Source organism: Protopterus annectens, chromosome 5.part0 (assembly GCF_019279795.1).
Source record: "Protopterus annectens isolate FY-2018-M chromosome 5.part0, PAN1.0, whole genome shotgun sequence".
Taxonomy (NCBI): domain Eukaryota; kingdom Metazoa; phylum Chordata; order Ceratodontiformes; family Protopteridae; genus Protopterus; species Protopterus annectens.
The window spans coordinates 786,081,835-786,105,879 of record NC_056735.1 but is presented as its reverse complement, the minus strand read 5'-3'; positions in this window follow the sequence as shown (position 1 = coordinate 786,105,879).

Genomic DNA, 24,045 nt, shown 5'->3' with positions numbered 1-24,045 from the left:
TGACCTGTACGACACCTTTGCTATATACTGTTTATCTACAGACTTGCTATTAAACTGTAGCCCATAACATCTATTTATTTTATGGTTAGCTCTCACACACCCTCCAAATAGCTCTATTATCTACTCTTTTAACTTTATTCCAGTATTTAGGGTTACCTACCTACTGTAATCCCTGCTTCAACTGATTGTTCTTTTCAGCTCCTTACCTCTCTTGTCTCTACCCACTCCGTTCGCCCTGAGGGCTCAATCCGCTCCTCTACCCTACCCCATTTCCCACCCACCCTTACTACTCCTAAGCTTATATATCCTCACCACACCCTCTTCCTCTCCAATCCAATCACAAGAGTCATTTTGTTAACATTCTACATACACCGCTTTCTAATCACCCTAGTATAACTCCTCCCCTTTAAAGAACACCAGTAAGCTTATTAGTCACTATGCAAACACGACCTTTCCAAATCCAACTAAAGCTCCTAATCATTGTCTTTCTCCTACTTTCGCTAACAGCAGCCTAACTGCTAACCTCATATGAACAGTCAAAATATTTACAGCTGAACTTCCCTAATGCACAAACAAGTACTATACCTCTAATTAACTCCCCAGAACACATAAATATAACATCTTTACCTAACTATTTACCTGTTAAATATCACAGACTGACCCATATCAAATGCAACTATCTAAAACGTAAAAAACATCTTCACCATTACTTTAACTTCCACAATCCCTTAAACAAACTATTACAACTCTCTTTACTAGATGGGGACATTCACCCTAACCCAGGACCAGGGCATAAAACTAGCACAGAACCACAAATACATGTTCTCTCTACCCCAAATATCCCATCTAAATCTCCCAACTCACTCTATATAGCTCACCTCAATATTCGCAGCATAAATAATAACATTGCCCACCTCCATGCACTCCTGGATGTTCATTCCTTTGATATACTTTGTTTAATAGAAACATGGCTAAAACCTACTACACAAGATGTTGAAATTATTCCATCTGTGTACAACATCTTGAGACAAGACTGCAAAGTAAAAAAAGGAGGGGGGTGTTGCTACCTTCTATAAAGAAGGGCTACAAATATCTATCCTAGATCTTGGTTCCTCTTCTGAAAACAATGCAGAAATCATTAGCACCAAACTTTAACTTAATCCCAGTAAATCCCTAAATATAATATGTATCTACTTGACCCCCGGAAGGTATCCTTGCTGAACTCTCCACAACAATTCCCCAAGAGGCAATAATTCTTAGAGACTTTAATATAGACTGGAAGGACTACTCTACTGAATCACCAACCTCCCATATTAACCTTAATGGCTTCTCACAAACAATTAACTCCCCAACCAGAAATAATAAACCCAATAACAAAGAATCCATCCTAGACTGGATTCTAATAAATAATCACCAACAACTCTATAATGTAGGGACCCTCCCTGATGATGTAAGTGACCATTCTCTCACTTACATAATTAGGCAAAGGTTGTGCTGACACAACCCAAACATATATAAAACAATAAGAAGCAACAGAAACTTTAACTCCAATAACTTCCAAGCTGAACTAAAAGAATGTGATTGGTCACCTATAAAATATCTCCCACTTGACGAAGCAACAAACTACTTTAACTCAAAATTCTTAACAATCCTTAACCACCATGCACCAAAGTGTTCCATCAAAATTAAATCTAAACCTGCCCCATGGCTTACAAAGAAAACCAGGAAGAAAATCCAACAGAGACATAAAGTTTGGGCACTATGGAGAACAACTAAAAACTCCGTAGACCAATAACAATTCAGGCAAAAAAGAAATGAGACTAAGAAAGCTATACTCGAAGATAAAAAAACTTTTACTTCCACCTCCAACAGAACAACCAAAATAATCCACAAAAGTTCTGGGCTAGCATAAACAGACTACTTCAACCAGGCCAATCCGCAACACCACCCCCTATAGGATCAAATTCCAACAATCCAAAGCAAACTGCTAATGCTTTTAATACCTTCTTCACTGCGACCATCCAAACACTTGCTAATCAACTAACAGCCGATAACTCCCCCCTTCCAACCAATACTACTAACTTTCTCCCAACTCTAAACCTGCAACCTGTCCCAACCTCCCTCATCTGCAACCTCTTAAGTAAACTAAAACCTACTACCCCCTCAGCTGACCAGCTACCTGCTGAATACCTGCAAAAGGCAGCCAAAGTCATAGCTTATTCTGTATCATTGCTTATAAATAGAACCATACAAGAAAGCACTATTTCCACCATCTGGAAAATCCCCTACATTATCCCCCTACACAAGGGTGGAAACTCCAGAGAATATTCTAACTATCGTCCCATAGCACTACTTTCCCCATTAGCTAAAATAATGGAAAAGTGCATCCACAGACAGTTACTAGACCACCTACCCCAGAACAATTTACTGGCCAAATCTCAACATGGCTTCAGGCCTTTCCACAGTACAACAACTGCACTCCTATCCTTCACTGACAGCATCAATAAAAACCGTAATAACAATCTTCTCTCTTCAGCACTTTTCATCAACCTTTCAAAAGCATTCGACATGGTCAACCACCACTTACTTCTCAATATTCTAAAATTCTTCTCTCTGGACACAAAGACTATAAAATGGTTCCAGTCCTACCTTGATAATAGACAGCAGGCAGTGCCATGGGACGACAACCTCTCATCCCATCTCCCAGTTACCCTAGGTGTTCCTCTGGGCTCTGTATTGGCCCCCTCCTTTTCTCAATATTTTCAATGACCTCATCCTAGCTATTCCTTTAACTAACTGTGTACAATACGCAGATGACTTGACAAAATCTGCTCAGCTAAATCTCAGTCCCAACTACAGACTCTAACTCAATGTTCAATAAAACAGAAAGTGGTTTCTACAATGCTGCCTCCTCTTGAACCCCCAAAAAAACAAACTCCTCCTCTTCACTCCTATCTGTAAATCACTCCCAATGAACTTTTCAGTCTTATCCAATAATGGTACACTCATATCTCCCAATCCAACAACTAAACTTCTAGGGGTAACCATTGATAACAACCTGAACTTTGAAACCCATATCAACAATACCATAAAAACTGTCAACAGGAAACTAGGCTCCCTCTATAGGATAAAATCATTTCTCTCCCCACTAGCCAGAACCACTGTTTCCTATTCCCACCTTATCTCCACACTTCTCTATGCTTCTTCCATATATACTAACTTGTCAAAACAAAACCTTAACAAGCTAGCCAATGCTTACAATAGCATTGCCAGATTTGCTACTTCCTCCTTCATGACCCATCACTGCCATAACCTGAAACAATTAGGCTGGTTAGAGCTTCTGAATCAGAATCACTTTAAACAACTCACCATTGTGCACAAAACCCTTTTCTAACCTACCAATACCCCAATACTTGCTAGTCTCATTACCCAGTATAAGAACCTTTTATATTTATGCTTATCTAATAAACTACTAGTATCAACATGTAAATCTAATAACATGGCAGGAGATGCTCTGTTCTCAAATGCAGTTGGAAAGTATTGGAACCAACTCCCCCATGAATGTACATCATTTTCTTCATTTACACTTTTAAACACATTCTGAAACTCTAACTTAAAACCCATTGGTTATGTCCCTGTACAAATCCAGACTAATCTCATACTATATCCCAAATACCCTCTCTTAAGACCTAATTCCTGCTCTATCTGTGTCTTTTTAGATCAAGGCCTATCCTTGGCAAAAACATATCTTATCCTTATTGAGATAATTTAAAATACCTAGTTAAATTCTTCTGCATATAATTCTAAAGCATCCTACTTAAGGCAGGCAACAAGTATTGTTTAAACTGTGAGCATTGTTGAACTGTTGAAATTTGAAGTATGTATTTGTGTAACAATTACTTCCTAGTTACTAATGAAGTCTTGTACATAAAGTCTAAAATATCTTATCTAATGCTTGTAACATGTTTTTTGTATAAACTGTTAAGATTCCTGAACTGTTTAAAATTTGTAGTATTTTACTGTATAACAACTAGTACCTGTATGCTAGTAGTCTAGTAATCTCTTGGAGCTTATCTCCCCCGGACTCTACTGAAAATGGACATAAATCCAGTTAGACTATCCTGGTCAACAAATATAAAATAAAATAAATAAAATAATAGCTTTCTAAAATGAAAAGTGAGCAATGGTTAGCAGTGTTCAGCTATGCTTAGTTCATGTAAGCATTGCTTAAATGTGAATGCTAAGCAGCAGTCAGCTCAGTTAAATGGATTTGTGCACTAGTAAGCAATGCTCAGCTATTACCCCTTTAAGCACTATTCAACCCAGCTTAGTGGAGTTTCGCACTGCTTAGCTGAGCTTAACATCTTCAAAATGGTTCAATGACAGCAAAGGGTGGGAATATGGCCTTATTTAAATCATGCAGGTGGGAACACAGCCATAGCCTGTTTAGTTTGATCTCTGCAGGAACATGTCTGGTGTTGGAAAGGGAGTGGGCTTTCTGATGCAGTGCTGGGGCATCCTGGACTCCAGGGTCATGGCTGGACTCCTTTTAGAAGACCATGATGATGGACTGCTGCAGGGCCAGTACCAGGGCTCTCAGTACAAAGCAGAGGCCTGGGACTGTCTGGCACGTGACCTCACCAGTGCCACCGGAATCCTCCAAACTGATGAGCAGGTACAGCATCATTATGCCGACCTAAATCATAGGAAAGGGGAGCTCTTGGCCCAGTGGATCCAAGATGATCAGGACCAGCATGCTTCAGCAGTTTGTAAGTGCCCAAGATATAGATGTACCAACTACTTCAAATCTGTTGGTTTGGGTTAATGGGAACACCCACACATTCTGTTATAACTAATTTTGAAATGTGTTATTCATGACTAACCAAAATATCTTGGAAAACCACAACACCATAGGACATTTGGGAAGGCAGATTCTAGCAGATTCACCTGTCCCACCCCATCTGGCCATGGCACCAGGCCCCAGCACATCTGAGACCCACCTGGAACATCCACCTCCTCTGGTCCTGCACCACCTTCGAGTGGAACCACCTCAGGTTATGGGGCCCATCCTCCTATGGGCACGAGGAGGAGCCCATCACCCGCCAACAGTTCTGGGGTATGGTGCACAGCGTCATCCACTCATCTCCAACAGATAGAGGGCCTCCTGGTGCACTTTGAGAGGCAGGTCATCCCTATTGTCCAGCCACCAGCACAGCCATCTTTGGGAACATGAAGGTGCAGTGGTGACTGCCCATGGGTGGGGACTTCAGTCTCACTGTATCTATATGGGAGCTCATTCTCCTCTGATTCCCAACCACCCTTCCCATCCAAGGTGTTTACCATCCTCATGTGTTATATACCACCCCTGTCAGCTGTTTTATGTGTCTTGTCTGTCTGCAAATGTTACCTATTCTACCCAACCTACCTCCCCAAACATGCCTACAGCCCTTCCCCAACATCCCACTCTTACCTAAAAAAGGCATTTGTCCCGCAAAAAAATCATTGCCCCATATATAGTTCTACATTTTGCCCCCATGTACAGTGAAATTAATCCATGTACCCACAAATTATCCTACAAATGTCTGTCTCCAACACTCCTCCCTGTGGGGTGTGAGGCTGTAATTTCCGAATTCTACACATTATTCAAAGTTGTTGCTGCAGAGGAAATGTAGAGCTATGGTCCTTTCTTACACATGTCCTGCACATCCCTAGCTTATTTTACTAATATTTTAACCCCTGCTTGTCTCCATTTCATCACTTTCCTATCACCCTTGTTTTCTTTAACGAAAATTATTGCGGGTGTAAGCTGGAGTAAGCAGTGCTAAGCAAAGATAAGAGGGCTTAACCATCTGTTAGCAGCATTTAGCTCTGAGCAAAACCAAGCAAACCCACTTACAAATGCTTAAAAGTGCCTTAATCCCTTAGTCTCAATCAGCCCTTGTTCTGCCCAGCAACAAAATAATCAGCCCTGTCAAGTCTCAAACCCAGGTTGCTATGCACTATAATCACAACAACATGCAACTACACCATCTGAGCTGTGAGAATCTGTAATGCTTTTACAAACATATCATGCAGTCTGGTCAATTAACATTAATGAAAAAAGTCATCACTTCAAAGTCTTGAACCCAGGACTCTGTGCACTACAATCACAGCAATGTACCTCTACACCATCTGAGCCATAGAAATTTGTAATGTTTTTCAGTTATTAAACATAAGGGAAAAATATATATCTGTAGTATATATATATATATATATATATATATATATATATATATATATATATATATATATATATATATATATATATATATATATATATATATATATATATATATATATATATATATATATATATATTATATATATATATATATATATATATATTCACATTGTTCACTTCACACTCAATCATCCTAAAATTCATTTCACCTAAAACTCATTTCACTGACAAGTAGAACTCTAAGGCAAGTCAAAGGTATATAACCTTTTCCACCACTGTAATGCAATCCTGGTGTTGGTATATATAGTTGGGGGTGTGGGGGACACAATCTCCCCACATTGGGGTGTCTGGGGGTCATATCCCCCTACTTAATTTGGTTTGCTGTTGTCTGGTTTTGTTTTATATTATTTGGTAAAACCCAACTATATGGGGGGCTACACCCCCCACAACCCCCAATGTGGGGGTCTGTGCTCCGCACACACCCCTAACTATATATATGAACACCAAAATTGCATTACAGTGGGGAAAAGGACATATACCTTTGACTTGCCATAGAGTACTACTTGTACTCAAATGAACTGTAGAGTACGACTGTTTTAACAAACATATCCTGATTGTCAGTCACACACTACACGGACATATACTGGCTCTACTCAAAGTCTACTGGGAATCCTGAGGCATTACAGGACATTTCCCAGTCTGTCTCTACAAACATATACACCTGATAGATCACCAGCAAATGTAGCAGCATGTGCAGTCAGATAGAAAAGGATCTATGACACTGACATCTGCTACTCTCCCTACTCAGCCCAACAAACATTTACACACAACACTACTACACAGTCTTGGCAGTCTGTTAACAATGGCCAGACATACACAACTCTCAACTGTACAGGTTTCCACAAGATGTCCATGGTGTGGGACCATATATATATGGCCACTGCCGCATACCACTTCCAGGAGTCTGCTAAGTCCCTGGGATGATATCAGGAGTGCAGTCACTAAATAATGATATACCATAGCTCTGAAGCTCTTACTGCCAGACATCTGGACAAAGACTGACATACATGGGTGACAGGGGAAGAAAGAGGGCCATATCTCACATAATGGTGTTACAAATTGAAATAGTTGCTGGTTTTAGAGGGTTTGTTGTAACATAACATCCCTGAAGGATATGATGTCTGAAACACTAATGGAAATCAACATGTACTGACTACAATCCTCACAGTATCCCACTGATTTCACAAAAACAGATGTTGTCTGAGGAACAGACAGCACATAACAGGCAAACCTCTGGGTAGTCTGTGGACATCTGGACAGTTGAGAGGTATATCAGAGGCATATCACAGTCAGACGTCAAGTCACACAGAAAATGCATGTCTAGACAAACCCTGTTAATCTAGCAATCCTCTATGTGTATAACACCCATATGTATTTACAATCTGTACCCATGTCAGTAGCTTTGTCTCCCATGTTGTTGGGCTGTCTCCACATGTCTTGTCCTGAAAGGTGTTTCCACATACTATCTGTCAAGCTGTAGCACCCACACCTCCATAATATTCTCCACACAGGCAAAGAAAAGGGGCAAGACCCACATGAAGGGCTTAATTATAGCACTGTGTTGCTATGGCATTGGCTAATGGAAAAGACAGCATAGCCACTCTGGATGCAAGTAGCAAGTGGGAGACACCTATTGGTGTACAGGCCATCACCTGCTCCTGCGCATTTCCTACAAAAGGCAAGCTGCTGTCTATGCAGCACAGGTCTGACCCATCTACACAAAGACAGACTGCGACTACACAAACTTAACCATTTGCAGTACTCTAAGAAAACTTGTCAGCACTATAACAGGTATGTCAATCATGTAAGCTTGTAATGGAATGCAGAAGGGAGGATGCAATAATGTCAAATAGGACATTAAACACTTGGTCGCGACAAGACCTGCTGGACCCACATGCTGCTGTCCGGCATCTTTGGCCATTCCTGCTTGCCCTGTTTGTATTGACATGGATCACATCACTGGCCCTTGCGTCACCCCAGCAAAGGTCAGTTCATGTATGACTACTACTGGAGTGTCTGTTCTCCAATACTGAGTGTGACATTGCTAGGCCAGCTACTTGGGATGTTGTAAATATTCATATGTCACCTGTCAATGCTACTATGATACATATGCCTGTCTTACAAATGTAAGAGACTTCTATAGGGTATATGCATAGTACAAAACAGGTGCAGAAGTGAATGTTGAACTGAATGTGATATACGGAGCCCATACCTGACAACTGTGCAGGGTTTTGCAGACTGACCAGATGTCTGTGTCATATTTGTAGTCAATGCCTCATACAGTTGTTTATTATCTGGCACATCACTGGCAACCCATTGAAGACTGATGTCATAACATAACAGCATACATTTGATTATCAGATGCCATATCCTGCGGAGTAGACCTGTGAATGTGACACCATCTTTGCTGGCAACTAAGTGTGTTTCAGCTAGAGTTGTAAAGTGACACTATTTTCTGGCCTTTGCCCACCAGTGATGTATGCCTTTGTCCAGATGTCTTGCTCTAAGAGGAGTTCGGTGTCTTAGCATGACACCCATGGCAATGCAAGCATACCTTGTCCTGTAGAATGCCGACATGTGTGCAGTCACTGACACCTGCTTTGTAGCTGTGGTGAGCACACTAACCTTGCTAGGTTATATTACTCATCCCATCATACGTTTATTTTATTTATTTATTTTTATTTTATTTATTTTTATTTTTTTTTTAAAGGAGAGGAGTCGACTGGATACATGCATATTTTTTTTCGGGAGGAGGGGAAAAGCTCCGTATTATATATAAATATATATACACTATGTATATATATAAATACAGTATGTTCACTTAAGTATTTTAAACAAGAAAGGACATTTTTTTAAGAATCATTACTCATAAGAGATAAAGAAAAAAAAAAAAAAAGAAAGAAAAAAGAACCCAAAAACTCATAGTATAACAGACTTTTTCCTTTTAGGTGAACCTTTAGGGATAGTAGTAGCAGGAATTAAATAGGATAATAAGGAAGAGAGGGGAATAGAAGAGGATAGAGAAGAAAGTGGTAGTGGTACCGTCAGTACCCGATCAAGGGAGGAAAAAACTTGTTCAAGGAAAAACAGTTGAAGTCAGACTGGGCTTATACATTGGCATAGCCAGTGGGCCAGTGTATCTGAAATTTAGTGATTTTTTTGATTTTGAAGATAGTGTGGTGGATGGAAGGAGTGGAGGGGAGTTCAGATTCCTCCTATTGCACTGGCAAGGGCATCACCCCTTTACGGTTGGATTTTACCGTTTGTTTTAGTTGTTTGTTTGAGTGAACTTGTGCGTAAACTGTTGAGATTGTTGGTTTATTGATTTGGTTTTGTGTTTTGGTTTTTTGTTTAAATTTTAAGAATTTTAAATGCTGGCTCTGCTTGTTTCTGCTGTAGAAGTTTGAAACTCGATTCAGCAGGCTTTGTAGGTTGTTGGTATGATGGGTTCTATAAAGATTGTGTGCCAGTTGCAAATCTTGCAATATGATTAATAATTTTAATTGGTTTGTGTTATTCAGTAGTGTTAAGAAGGGTGAGAAATAGAGGGAAGCATATAAGAGGGTGGAGAGAGGGCTATTTAGAAGGGGGTGGCTATTTTTTTAATTGGGAGTAGAAAAGTTTTTATTTTTTAGAAGCATTTAACAGTTTTTGTTTCAGTTTTTTAACAGTTTTTATTATGGATATCAAATTTAAGTTTGGGTCAAAGGGTCACCAGGAGGAGTTGGATGTGGGATTTTGGGATTTGGATATGGATTTGTGTTTGGATGATCTTGTGTGTGGGTATGAGATTAACAGTTTGGTTTAATTTTAACAGTTTTTATTTGGATTCAGACCAGAATAAGATTACGTGTCTGTTCAGCCAATTTTCCAACTGATAGAAAATTGGGTTGGAATTTTCAATTAACTAATTATGAATCGCGTAATCAGAATGAATCAGCGTCGAATCTGGGTGGATGGCTGAATGCATGTGGCATCTGGGACAGGAACATTGAGGGAACTAATATGGAACAGTGAGGAACTCCTATGCTGTATGAAAGTTTGAGGAACTCCTATGGTATAGTCTAGGAGCTTGAAGAGCCTCTTGGAGATAGGTACAGCTTGTGTATCTTGGAGAATTGCTTGAAACCAATGTTTTGGAGAGTTGTCTAGATGTAGATTTTTCATTAGCATATTAGTTGATAGTTGATGGTATCAAAAGCCTTTGATATTTATTTTGTCCAAAAGAGTTGAGATTATGTTTTTTGTGTTGAGAGAGGAGAGCCTTGTTTCAATAAATGAGAGAGAGGAAGCAGTGTTGAGAACTGGAGAGTAGGTTGGGAACTGGAGTGCACACACTGGAAGTAGAGTTGTTTTGGGTTCAATATACCAGGCTTTGGGCTGCAATATGGCTCTGGGCCCATGATTTTGGCCCAAAGGTGGTAATATGGGATTGGGCCTGTAATTTGAGGATATTTTCGATGAGCCTCCTTTATGGAGTGGTATCACATAGCGATTGGCTATTATTGAGATAGATTGGCTAGAGTCAGAGATCGAGGCATAAGAATAGTCGGCAGAGAAAGTTTGACATGTAGAGAGAGTAGGTGAAAGTTACAGTGGGAAAGTGCTTAGAGAGTATTTGGCATAGGGAGAGAGTTGAAATTGGGCAAATGGTAGCGAGCTTTGATTGATAGAATTTAACATTTGGAGTATGGGCAGTGGTATTATATATATATACAAAGCTAGGTTTACAGTAAAAGGCAGCTATAAATTACTTTATTAACACCTTATCCACAGTTTAGACTCCAAATGGAGGGCTGAAAAGCTACAGGAGGTGGAGTGTTGAACATTATCGTACACATACACACTTCCAGGCTGGCCAAACAGTATGGTGCACAGGTGACATCCCAAGTGCAGTTAGTTGCCAAAACACCTACTTAAATCATAGCTAGCTACAGGCCTCCAACCATGACTATGGACACCCACCACACCTATTGGGACTTGCTGGAATATGTCAGGATTCAGTCATCTACCCTGCTCCTGGGTGACTTCAACTACTAAACCATAGTGTGCATGACCTATGCCACCTGAACATGGGATGCACCGAGATTCCTCGGCTTTGTCAATGGCAATGCAGTGGCTCAGCCGGTCAACACTCCTGCGACAGGTGGAAATATCCTGTACCTGGTCCTGACCAACATGAGTAGCCACTGTAACACTCTTACAGTGTCATCCTCCTTGGTAAGATCTGACCACATAGCCATCACTGTTCAGGTCACCATCCCCCCTGCCCCCCCATCAAGGTCAAACAAAATTAACTTTACACAAATGGCTATAAATCTCCTCAAAGCAGGAAGAACTAGCTTCACAGCCAGCATCCCATCAGTTGGAAGTAGCAGTAGTGTCTAGGCCCACACCACAATACTATGTGGGCACCTACATAGCTGTATGGACTTAGCAATACCTGACAGGACAACATAATTTCCCTCAAAATAGGGTACATGTCCCTGGTGGACAGCAGCAATACACAAATACCATAATAGGGGGATATAATTGATGGACAGGCCCAAGAAGGAACATGTGCCTTATTGGAAGCAATGTCACATTGGTCTGCACAAGCAAATAAGATCACAGGTGAATTACCCTAAGGCCACCCACTAGGCCTTCCACACATGTGTCTGCAATCCCAGCGGCAACACACAAATCTGCTCTGTAGTGGTGGTCAGCAACACCATATACGCATACAACATAGATATAGGCAACCGGCTGCAGACAGGTGAAGTGTAAACATCACCCCCTGTCCCCCCATTGGTACACATGTGGATGCACAGCACCTGCCCCCCTCCCCTCATCATCAGGAAGCAGGTCTGTAATGCCCTCTCAAAGGCAACACACAGACGTCTCCATAGGCATGATACCATCCCTGGCAGCATCATACATGAACATAGGCATGGGTTCTCAGATCCATTCTGCACTGTAGTCAGCCAAAGCCTGAGCCCTGCTGTCATCCCCATCTGCACAGAGGGCAGCCACTGTCATCCCTATGCACAAAGGCAGAGAAATCCACTGACCAAGCCAATCATATGCACATCAGCCTAACTAGCCTGCTCTGCAAGGACATGGAAGTATTATCAAGGACATTATGAACAGGGACATTGGCAACATCAAAATGCTTGAACCCACGCAGCATGGTATTGTCAAAGGGAGATCAGGTCTGTTAAACCTGGTCGATCTCTCGGAAGTGGTCAACAAACACATGGATGATGGGAAGATGGTGACCAATTCTCTCACAATAATCCCCAGGCAGCCAGGATACATACGCCTACACAGCTAGGCAGCAACCTGCATGTTACAGTATGAGTAGCTAACTGGCCCAATGATAGTACCCACTCGGTCAAAGTAGTGGAACCCACCTCTAGTAGCACAGTCTTCCAAAGCGGTGTGCCCCAAGGATCAGTCTGGAGGCCTTTACTGTTTGAGATATACATATCTGAGGTACAGGACCAAAGCAGTGGTCTGTGGCTGGCCATGAGTACAGATGCTTGCAAGCTGACCACTGTTTTCCATCCCCCCTACTAATGTGCACATCCCCCAAGAGGCCCTCACATAATTAATGACTGGTGCAAGAAGCATTTCTGCAAACTGAATGCCAGGAGAGGCATCATTCTCCTTGCTGTGGCAGATGTCATCCACACTAATTATGACAGTAATACTGTACTGAGCATGCAATCAGGTGTGAGGTGACTTGTGCACCAAGGTTGATAGCAACCTGACAGCTTCCCACCATGTGGGCAACATTTTGTCTAAGGCCGTCTACATGGCCCACCTCACAATTATGGGTATGTCATCCAGGAACCAGGAGGCCATAATATCTGTGTACTCTACCCTTATCAGATGCATTACCAAGTACAATGGCTCCTTTGGCATATATCTTGCCAAGCAAATGCGGCAGTTGCAGAGACCACAGAGGTTCCTGACCAGGCAACTCCAGGATCTGTAACATCTATCCAATACATGTAGGCTGAGAGCCCTGTCCCTGTACTCAGTGTCATACAGACTGATCATAGGTGACCTGTGTCTGGCATGCAAAGTCATTTCCAAACCAGCATTGATGGCATTTCTGCATATCTTAAATTGTATAAAAATCATTGGCACCACACTTTCATTATTCTGAGGAAGTCTGCATTTCGCAGAGACTAAAGCGATTGATTTTGAATTTTTTTTTTTTTTTTTTTGTCTCATTAGTTTTAAAAGTACTCTGTTTATTTGTTTTATTTTTTTTTTTTTTATTTCTTTTATTTCCCCATTTCTGCATATCTGTAAGACAAAACCCACTCACACAACATGCACACAGGGCTCTCACCTGCTCTGTGACATATATATTACTTGTTGGTGGGATACTGTAGTGTCCCACACAATACACTTTCTGTAAAATGCACACCTTCCCCATGTCTAGCAGAGCATGTATATAGCCCTCTTGAAGAAGACATTGGACAACAGCATGGGTAATGGATGGGACACCCCTAGGATCCTGTGATTTTACCAGCTGGACAAGGGAAACAGGTGCTGGCTTGGAAGGGACATGGGCAAATGTCTGGGCCAGGCTTATGAGGGCATCAGGGCCAATTAGCCTGGTATCAACTTATGAGGCTATGCACCTAGTAATTTACATGTTTACTGTATGTATTGCAGACTGTTCTGCCATGTTGTCTGGAATGAATCCCTGTGAGTCTGAACTGTGTAGTTACTGCAGTGATGGTGTATAGTCTTGTCCCTTCATCGATTATCATCACATATCATTACACCTTGTCATTGTGTGTGGTCTGTATAGCAGTAAGTCAACTCTTACAGTACATGTATATGCACTTGGCAACACTGTAATGCACACTCCAATAGCCTTGGTCTTGGCCACAATTACCATTCTGCTACTAGGCCCATCACACAGTAGGATTTGTCACCCTTTGTTGTGGGTCTTACAGTATCAGTGAAAGAGGTGGATTGCGGCATGCAGAACTAGCATAAGATCTGCCCTGAAGGGCCCATAGGTGTCACAGCTGTACCAGACTGTATCAGGAGTGTGTGTGTGCATGTGTGTGTGTGTGTGTGTGTGTGTGTGTGTGTGTGTGTGTGTGTGTGTGTGTGTGTATCAGCAAACATAATACTTCAGGGTATTAATTCACATATGTTGTCTTCCCCTCGCAGCTCAACACAGGGGTTGGTATCCCGTCCCCTCACAACTTAATGTCAGTGTCTTAGCGGACTCCCATGATGATATTGGTCATAGTGAGGCACAGGTGGGGTTGTTGGTGCCTGAATCCATGCCATTGTTTGGTGTCCCACTTTCAACCACCATGTGCCTGCACACAGTCAGTATGCCCACACATACCCAGTCCGCAGCAGCCACGGATGATGGACAGGTTAATGGTGGTGACATGGAACAGGCTAGTGTGTTGGGTATGGTGAGTGTGAGTGTGGACACCAGCCCATAGGCAGGGAGCAGGTGAGGTCACACACAGGCAGACTGCTGCCCATCAAGCCCCTGTTGCAAGTGCCACAGCAGGTGTCACCAGATGCATGTTATGACCCGTCATGGAGGCACATGTGTACTGACTGCAATATGAGACAGATGCTCAGGGTGATGAATACAGCACTCCCTGCCATGCGGGATGACCTCCATGGCATTTGTGATGCCATATGTCATCTTTCCAATGTCGTGGATAGACAGTGGGATGAGATATTGTCACTGCTCAATCGTGCAATGTCTGTGCTTGGGCATGTGGTGGGAGTAGGGCATTGGACAGGTGGATGTAGGTCAGCAACATGATCAGCTGTGAGCCCATGTGGCCCTGTACATTCACAGTCCTGTAGTGGCAGTGCCAACAGCACTACCAAAGGGAGGGTGTTGTCAACACAACACTGGAGCAGGCCATAGGCATGTTGTCCTGGGCAGTCCCATCAGGGACATGGATTCAGCAGACAGCAGTCGCCATCAGGGAGTACTACTGCATCTGTCCTTGGGCCTGGCGGTGCCAATGATACTTCTGGAAGAACCAGTTTCCACGTTCCAGCTGAGAGACATTGAACCATACATCCTGCCATGTACAGTTGATGGCTGTCCAACCTAGCACTGTGTTGGGCATCCACATCACTTTACGGTGTGCAGACAAACACTCACACATCCCTATCACAGGCCAATCACCACCAGACACACACACAGCTCCACTGCATGGCCCAGTTGAACATCACCCCTCCAGACACACACACACACACACACACACACACACACACACACACACACACACACACACACACACACACACACACATGATGTCAGCCATATGGCCCAGCTTAGGCCTCTGGCAATCCAATATCACACCCTGTGCACGTGATACTTGTGCCACAACCTGGTTATCCATACCATCAATGCATGGACGTGCTCATATGGGTTTCATGCACAGGGTAACTATAGTACAGTGTAGCAATGTCATGCTGTGTAAGGTGCTGTCTGCTGGCAGTAAGTTATGGGTGCACATTGAGGTGTATGTACCATGTTAACCATGATGCACTATTGCTGTTAATACTGCTGACTGACTGTAATGTCACATACTGTATTCTGGTAGTATTCCAGGTGTCTGTGTGTCTGCAGGCTGTAGGCCTGCTGACAGTGGCAATGCTGAGTAAGACAGAGTGGAAACACAGTGACCTTGTCATAGCCAAGGTACAGCTGTATATGTATATGTTTACCAGGTGTGTTTACATGCAACAATGTGTGAGGGGCAATTGTGGCAGACAGTGTGACCTTGCATACATACCCTTGACACAGCCATCCAGCCTTTAGACATGTCATCTGGGTGTTCTGTAGGATGCAGGGTCACACATTTAGAGTGGGTTACTTGAGTACTGGCACTAGGTCCCTCATAAGCTTAGCCATTACTTTAACTGCAACAGATTCAGCTATCAGTGCCTGTTGCCCCTGCCATTTCTGTCACATCCACTCAACCATCATGCAGTTGATAAGGGCATGCCTAGTACTGTGTATGACAGGTTTGGGGTATGTATTCCTGACACAGTTCAGCCTGACAATCATCAGCATGTGTGTCTACTATCCATATGCATGTATGGCTCTCTTGTGCTGTTCGTGCACACATAGTCATATTCCTGTACATGGAGCAGCTGGCGAAGGGATGAGCACAGCCCCTACCTGCACAGTCTTATGAACGATAGTGCTAGGTACATAACACAGAGAGCACAGCAGTACTGTAGTGTGGCAATGCCTATTGAAGTGGGTGACAACTGCAGGGTCTGTTACAATTGCCAATGGTGTGTTCAGAGGCCTATAACATGTTAGAGCCATCTGACACACACACACACACACACACACACACACACACACACACACACACACACACACACACACACACACACACACACACACACACACACACACACATGCACACCGCTGCATGGGGACATGCATTGAGACACACATGCACATGGAGGTGACACTTACCAGAGTAGATGACCTACCCCTCTATTAATGTACAATACACAGTGATACAACTATTGCACCACAGCGGCTTGGTGTTAGAAACTGTGCAACTGTGCTTATACCATGAATGACATCTGTATGGACTGACAGTAGGTTGGCAATGGAGGAGTTCACAGGGTGGAAGAGGCACACAAAATGGTATAGCCATCACATACACACACTGAAGACAGCCACAGGGGCTGTGTATACAGAAACACATACACAGTTGTCAATAGACATATTAGTAACCCTACGTATCCACTCGTATGTACTATACTGCTGCATACACATGACATGCTCCACATAGATTATATGCCTGGGACATAACACACAACCCCTTATGACAGGTAGTCTTGTGAATGCCTTCATGGATGGTGGGATAACTCACCAGATGTAGCAATTGGATTCATCTACTGTGCCTGTAAACCTGCACAAGTGATAGAGTGACAGACTTTGTATCAGCATGATGTGTCAGTCAGGTACGATGTCTGATGTGGGCATGTGTGTCAGTATGGTAACTGTAACATATTTGGCAATGATATCACAAGTATGCTCATTGTCAGGGGACACATATAGGTTGCAAACATCTGGATATCCCATGTACATCTGTACAGATGGCTGGTATGGGATGTATAGTGTTACATGGTGCATGTGAGGCAGATGCCCATTAACAGGGTCTTCAAAGTAATGTAATGGGTAGGGAGTCAACAGGCCTTAAAATGGTATAACATACACACACAACAGCCACAGGGGATATGCTTCACACACACTACTATAGTTGTCGATATTGTGATTAGAACACCTACTTATCTGAGTATTTCCACTATAGGATTATGCAGTTATTCACATGCCACAGAGCTCGGCAGGATGGCAAGTGTATACAGGTACATCTAAGGTGAATGACATCAGAAGACCTTGTAAAGTAGGGCAATGGGACATGTACTGGGTGGTATATGCCTCAAAATGGTATAATCCACACCCCCAGAAAATATGTCTTGCACCCACACACACACAGGGATGATGTGATACACACACACACACACACACACACACACACACACACACACACACACACACACACACACACACACACACACACACAGTATCACAGTTGACAGTATTGAGTTTAGAACCCCAGCCTATCTAGTTATGTGTACTACAGTCTTACACAGTTATCACATGCACCACAGAGCTTATAGGATTTCATAGTGTCCTAAAGTATGTCTAAGGTGATCACATAAAGAGCCCACATAAAGGGTGGGAAGGGCATCAAAATACATTACCCTACAAACATGCACACTTACAAACACCTTCACACACACACACACACACACACACACACACACACACACACACACACACACACACACACACACACATTGGGCACAACTGAGTGTAGAACCCATGCCTATCTAATTATTTGTACTATACTGTTACTTAGTTATTACACACACCAAAAAGCTTATAGGACTGAATGCTGTGCAAAGGTACTTCTAAGGGCAATAACATCAGCAGGACTGCTAAAGTATGGCACTGGGAAGTGTGGGTGGAGAGCCCTCAAAACACTTCAGCCTATAAACATACATACTTACAAACTCTTGTACATATACTTACATACACACACACACACACACACACACACACACACACACACACACACACGCACACACACGCACACACACGCACACACACACACACACACACACACACACACACACACACACACACACACACATATTTGCAAGACCTGAGGATAAACCCCCCGCTTATCTAGTTATTTGCAGGGGCAGCTCGTGCTATACGAGTGCAGGACTGTAGCCACCCACCTAAAGAAAGAAGAAAATCCCCACCTGTACAAAAGAAAGACCTCCCCACCTGTACAAGAAAATAAAAAAACCCCACCTGTACAAGAAAATTTAAAAAAAAATCATGAGTCCCGGAACTCCACGCATGCGTGCTTGGAGTTCCTGGCTACTCATAGAACTCCAGACTGTTAGGCAGTTTGGATAGAGGAGAAAGTCATCTCCACCCTGCCAGCCCAAAGTCTATGTGGTGATGACCGCACAGACAAAAAGTAAAACGGACTGCATCATCAGCAGCCTGGAGCCTGCAGCCTATTCTCGCAGTGCCCAAACAAGAAATCAGCCATTAGCATGCACAGGCTGAGGAGGGGAAGTAACCAGCAGAAGAGGACTACAAAGGAGCTTGTTTTCAGGGGGAATTAGGAGGGGAAGTAACCAGCAGAAGAGGACTACAGAGGAGCTTCAGGGGGAATTAGCTGCCATGAAACGGAAGACTGGAGGAGCTTGTTTTCCGGGGGAATTAGCTACTGTGAAATGAAAGACTGGATCACCTACTGGGGTCTGCAGGTAGTGTGTGTGTGTGTGTGTGTGTGTGTGTGTGTGTGTGGCTAGAGAGAACACATGGTTGTGGGTAGAGAATACTCAGGCTTAAGCCCTGTACCTTGGGTGCAAGTGGCAAGGGCCTGAATTCCCTACCCACCACCATTTGTAAAAAATTTGCAGATGTTTGCCTCATATTTGTTCTGTTCCTCATAAAATCTGTGGTTTCTGTGTGTTTGTTTTTCCTTGTAAAGTCAGTAGTGCTGTGGTGCACTGGTAGCATTGTTGCCTGACAGCTACAGGTTCTGTGGTTTGATTCTTGGCTGGAGTGCCTTTGGTGTGGAGTCTGCATGTCTTCCCATCTTATAAAGAACATGTGTTTGGAGTGTTTCTCCCTGTTCTGCTGAAAATTGGCTTTTGTTCTAAGTCAGACTTTCCTGGTTAACAAATGTTAAATAAAAATGACAGGCATTTGAGTTTCAGACTTCATATTCTTCAGAAAGTACATGGTAACACAAAGCCTTTTATTCTAGCAATTTTCTAAGTTTATAACATGGATATTTGAAACTTGTCCCTATTTTTAGGTCACCTCTGAGCAAGCGTGGGCGACTGAATAGGCTGGAGTTCTTTCAGTCGGGCAGCATAGGACAGAATGTTTGAGACCCTTTATCCTTTTGGTGAGGAACTTTGTGGCCTCCAGCTGCTGCACTATGACCTCCTTGATCTAGATGAGAATCCCTTCATGATAAGTGGGGGGGCAATGTAGTCTTCCTAACTAACTTTAGGGACTGTATTCCTCCATTATTGGCTTTGTCCAGGTTTTTTGTGCTAAGTTTGAGAGCTATGGTGAGAACTGAATTCACTGAATATGCTTTTAGGGGCTGTATTCCCCCATTATTTGATTTGTTCAGGTGTTTTGTGGTAAGATGTTGACAGCTATGGTGAGAACTGAATTCACTAAATGGTAGCCATTTATGTTTCAATCTTCCTCTCTTTTACAAAACAGCTGATTTGGCATAGTGGTATGTTGCTCTGACTGTTTTGCATAGGGACCCCTGGGTGTAAGACTTGGCAGTGAAATGTACGGTGGTAACACAGCATTTTATTCTAGCAGCTTTCCAACATTATGCAAGCAATGTTTAAAATGTGCCCTGGTTTTTGGGCTTTTGTCCACCCTCCATAAATGTTGGCTTCTTCCAGATTTCTTGTACTGCAAAGTTCAGAGATACAGCTGAGTGTTGAATAGAGTTTACAAGGAGCTGAGAGCTGCAGGGGAACAAAAGTTTAGTGCTGCTTATGCTAAGTCTGTTTGTATTGTTAATAGCACAACAGGTAGTGTACTTGCTTTTGATGCAGAAGGCTGTGGATTCTACTCCCACAGTAGGTAGATACATTGCTGATACTGTACCATGTTGTAAAGGGGGTGGATGCTGCAGTCCTTTTTGGCGAAGATACCTAGTAACTATGAACCTGTTATCAGCTTGCCATCCATTCCCTATTGCAATATTACTAGCTTATCAATTTTAATGCAACATAGGCAATTTATTCCTCAAGGGCAACAGGCACTTTATTTGTAGATGAAACAATGACATATAAAGTTGTTTGTTAGCAGCAACCTCTTCATTAGTTACAGATTTCTTTAATGTGGAATTATTTAGATGACTTTTACTTCTTCAGAGTGTGCATATTTACTGATACTGGTGGACTGTAGAAGTTTGAGTAGACTTTTTTTATGATGAAAATGTTCTGAATTGGGCAGTTTTGTCATTAATGGTGCATGCATTTTGTTTCATTGTTTACTGGAAAAATGTTCAAAACAAATTTAAAATGCCCTCTAACAACTGTACTGCATTTTACAAGGAATATAATTTAATACAATCAGGAAGGTGTATCAAAGAGCATGTGTATGTTTCGTGTTCAAGGGGCCTATGATTTTGAAACTGCCCAAAGTTAATCTTTATCTGCCACTGGCAAAACGTATTTTCTTTGAATGTGGGTTTCAATGCTATTTCAATGAATGTGAGCTTCAAGGGCAGAGAAGTTTTAATGCTAAGTCTGTTTTCATTGTGAGACTGCATTGCTTTGTTTAGCAGATATCTATTAAGGTTTGTGCTGTAAAATGCAAAATAAAACTTTCAAATGAAATCCAAATCATCACAGAAGTAAAGTAGTATGCACATTGCAGTGTTTATGGTAAATGGGGCGAAATAACCAAGGAATGGGACACTGGAATGGCTGCAGGGGGGAGGCTCCATTCGACCATGATTTTGTGAGGGGGAAAGGGCAGGAAACTCATAGACAGCCCCAGCTGAACTATACCTTTCAACTATCCAGATTTTTGCAGAATGAATAGATTTTTGTTTTTTATTTTTGGTTTGTTCCTCATAAAATTTGTGATTTTCTGACAAATCATTTAGAATGAAGTCACTAAATGACAGACATTGAGTTTCAGACGTCATAACCTTCAGACAAATGTATGCTAAAGCAAGAACTGTTATTCTATTAACTGTCTTAAGTTTATACAAGAGCAATTTTTAGTACTGTTTGTATGTTTCCCTCAATATATTTGGCCTTGTCCAGATTTCCTGCATTAAGAGGTTGAGAGGTACATGCAAATAAATCACTTTATAGAATTAGGAATATCCAAACCTCTCAACTGTCCCCAATTTTGGCTCAAAATGTTGCTCTCCCCCTAATAATCCCTCTGCAAAATGGAAATTTTGGAAGAAAACGTGGAGGGTTTACAATTATAAATAGCTGTATGATCAGAGTTATAGATTACTTTTATTTCAGAAATGCATGTAGATACTCTTATTTTGTCAGCTGCTCAAGTTAACAGTACTAATATTAAAAAGGTGTCCCTTCTTTGACAGGTTCCCAGCTGTATTGTGTGGCAATTTTATATTTTTGCATCACATTTTGGGTCTGTTTTTCATAACACACGCCTCAGTATGGAGAACATCGACATCTGTGCAGTAACTGAAACCTGGTTCAAAGCTACACATAGCACCCCAGCACTACCAAGCTACAACTCATACCACATATTTCTGCCACAGAACATGGACCTAAACACAAAAGGAGGGGGTGTATCCATATTCATCAAGGATACCACCAGGTTAGTGGTGCAGCATGATACCTTCAAGATCATCCATGTGCAACTAACATCAAGAAAATCTGCAATGCAAATTGTGGCCTTCTACAGATCACCCTCCATGACCCAGTACCACCACTCCGCCTTTCTGGAGACACTGGAAAACATGAAGGTCCTACCGAACACCCTGATATTGGGCGATTTCAATTACCCTACCATTAACTGGGAAAACTACTCAAGTACAAACTCCCAGGTCCAAAGCTTCCTGGAATTTATCAAACTCAAATGCCCTGAATCAGCTGGTAAACTCCCCTACCAGAGGTGAAAACATATTGGACCTGGTCATCACCAACATGAGCAACAGGTGCTCCACACCGGAGGTCATCCCGTCACTGGTTAGATCACTCTGGATGTCCAAAGCATACCACCACCTCCTCCAACCAAGGAAACCACAGTGAAAAACTTTTCTATAGCAAACTTCACCTTACTTAAGACAGAGGTGGTAAGTTTCACAGCCCCCACGCTAAAGGATAACAGTGTCCAAGATGCAGGAACCTTTACAAATGCACTCTTTGAGCACTTACAAGGATGCATGGATCGTGCCATCCCTAGCAAAACCAAAACTCACTCCTCTAAGAGAAGGAAACCAGTCTGATGGACCCCTGCCATAAACAGGCTATACAATAGAAGGAGGAAACTAGTTCAGAAAAAAAGCAAATCCCAAGAAGGAAAGGCATCCCTGATCAATATCAGTAAGAAGCTAAGGTCCCTCATAAAATCCTCCAAGGCTAACATTGAAAGAAAAATAGCCAAGGATTCGAAAGATAACCACAAAGCCTTCTTTAGTTATGTCAAGAATCTAAGTGGCAACTCACAGATATGCTCTGAGCTTGTGCAAAATAGCACAAAATATACTGAACCCACTGATATTGCCAACATCCTGGCAGATACATTCCCAGCGGCGTCTTGCACAAACTACAGAACAAACTAACCTCCCCACCTAAACACACTGTTCAATCTCAGCCTCTCCACAGGCTACGTGCCCATAGAATGCGCACAGCAATGGTTATTCTGCTCCACAAAGGAGGGGCCATAACTGACCCTGGTAACAATCACCCCATAAGCCTGACTAGCCTGGTCTGCAAGGCTATGGAGTGCATCATCATGGAACTCATTAACAAAGACATTGGGAACCTCCAAACACTTGACCCGACCCAGTTTGGCTTTGTTAAGGGCAGATCATGCCTACTAAACCTGGTTTACCTTCTTCGAGACAGTCATCAAGGCCATAGATGAGGGGAAGGTAGTTCACACAGCCTACCTTGACCTCGCCAAGGCTTTTGACACCATTCTCCACTCAGGAATTATAGAAAAACTCACTATCCCGAACATAAACCCCTACTTCACGAGATGGGCTGCCAACTGGCTTACAGACAGAACTCACACGGTAAGAATAGTGGGCTCCAGGTCCGACTCTAAACCAGTCACAAGTGGTGTCCTACAAGGCTCGGTCCTGGGACCCCTACTGTTCGGTATATACTTCTTAGAAGTACAGGCAAACACAGGAGAACTATGGCTAACCAAGTTTGCCAATGACTGCGGACTGGGAGTCATAATTGACTCTCCGGCTGACATGGACATTCTCCAAAAGGGCCTTACTGAGACGGATACCTGGTGTCAAAGTCATGGTCTCAAGCTAAATGCCAAAAAATGCATAATCATCCCATTTGGGAAAAACAAAACATCCATGAATTACCACATAGGTGGCAGCCCCCTTAATACAGAAGAGGTAATAAGAGATCTGGAGACCCAGGTAGATAGTAGT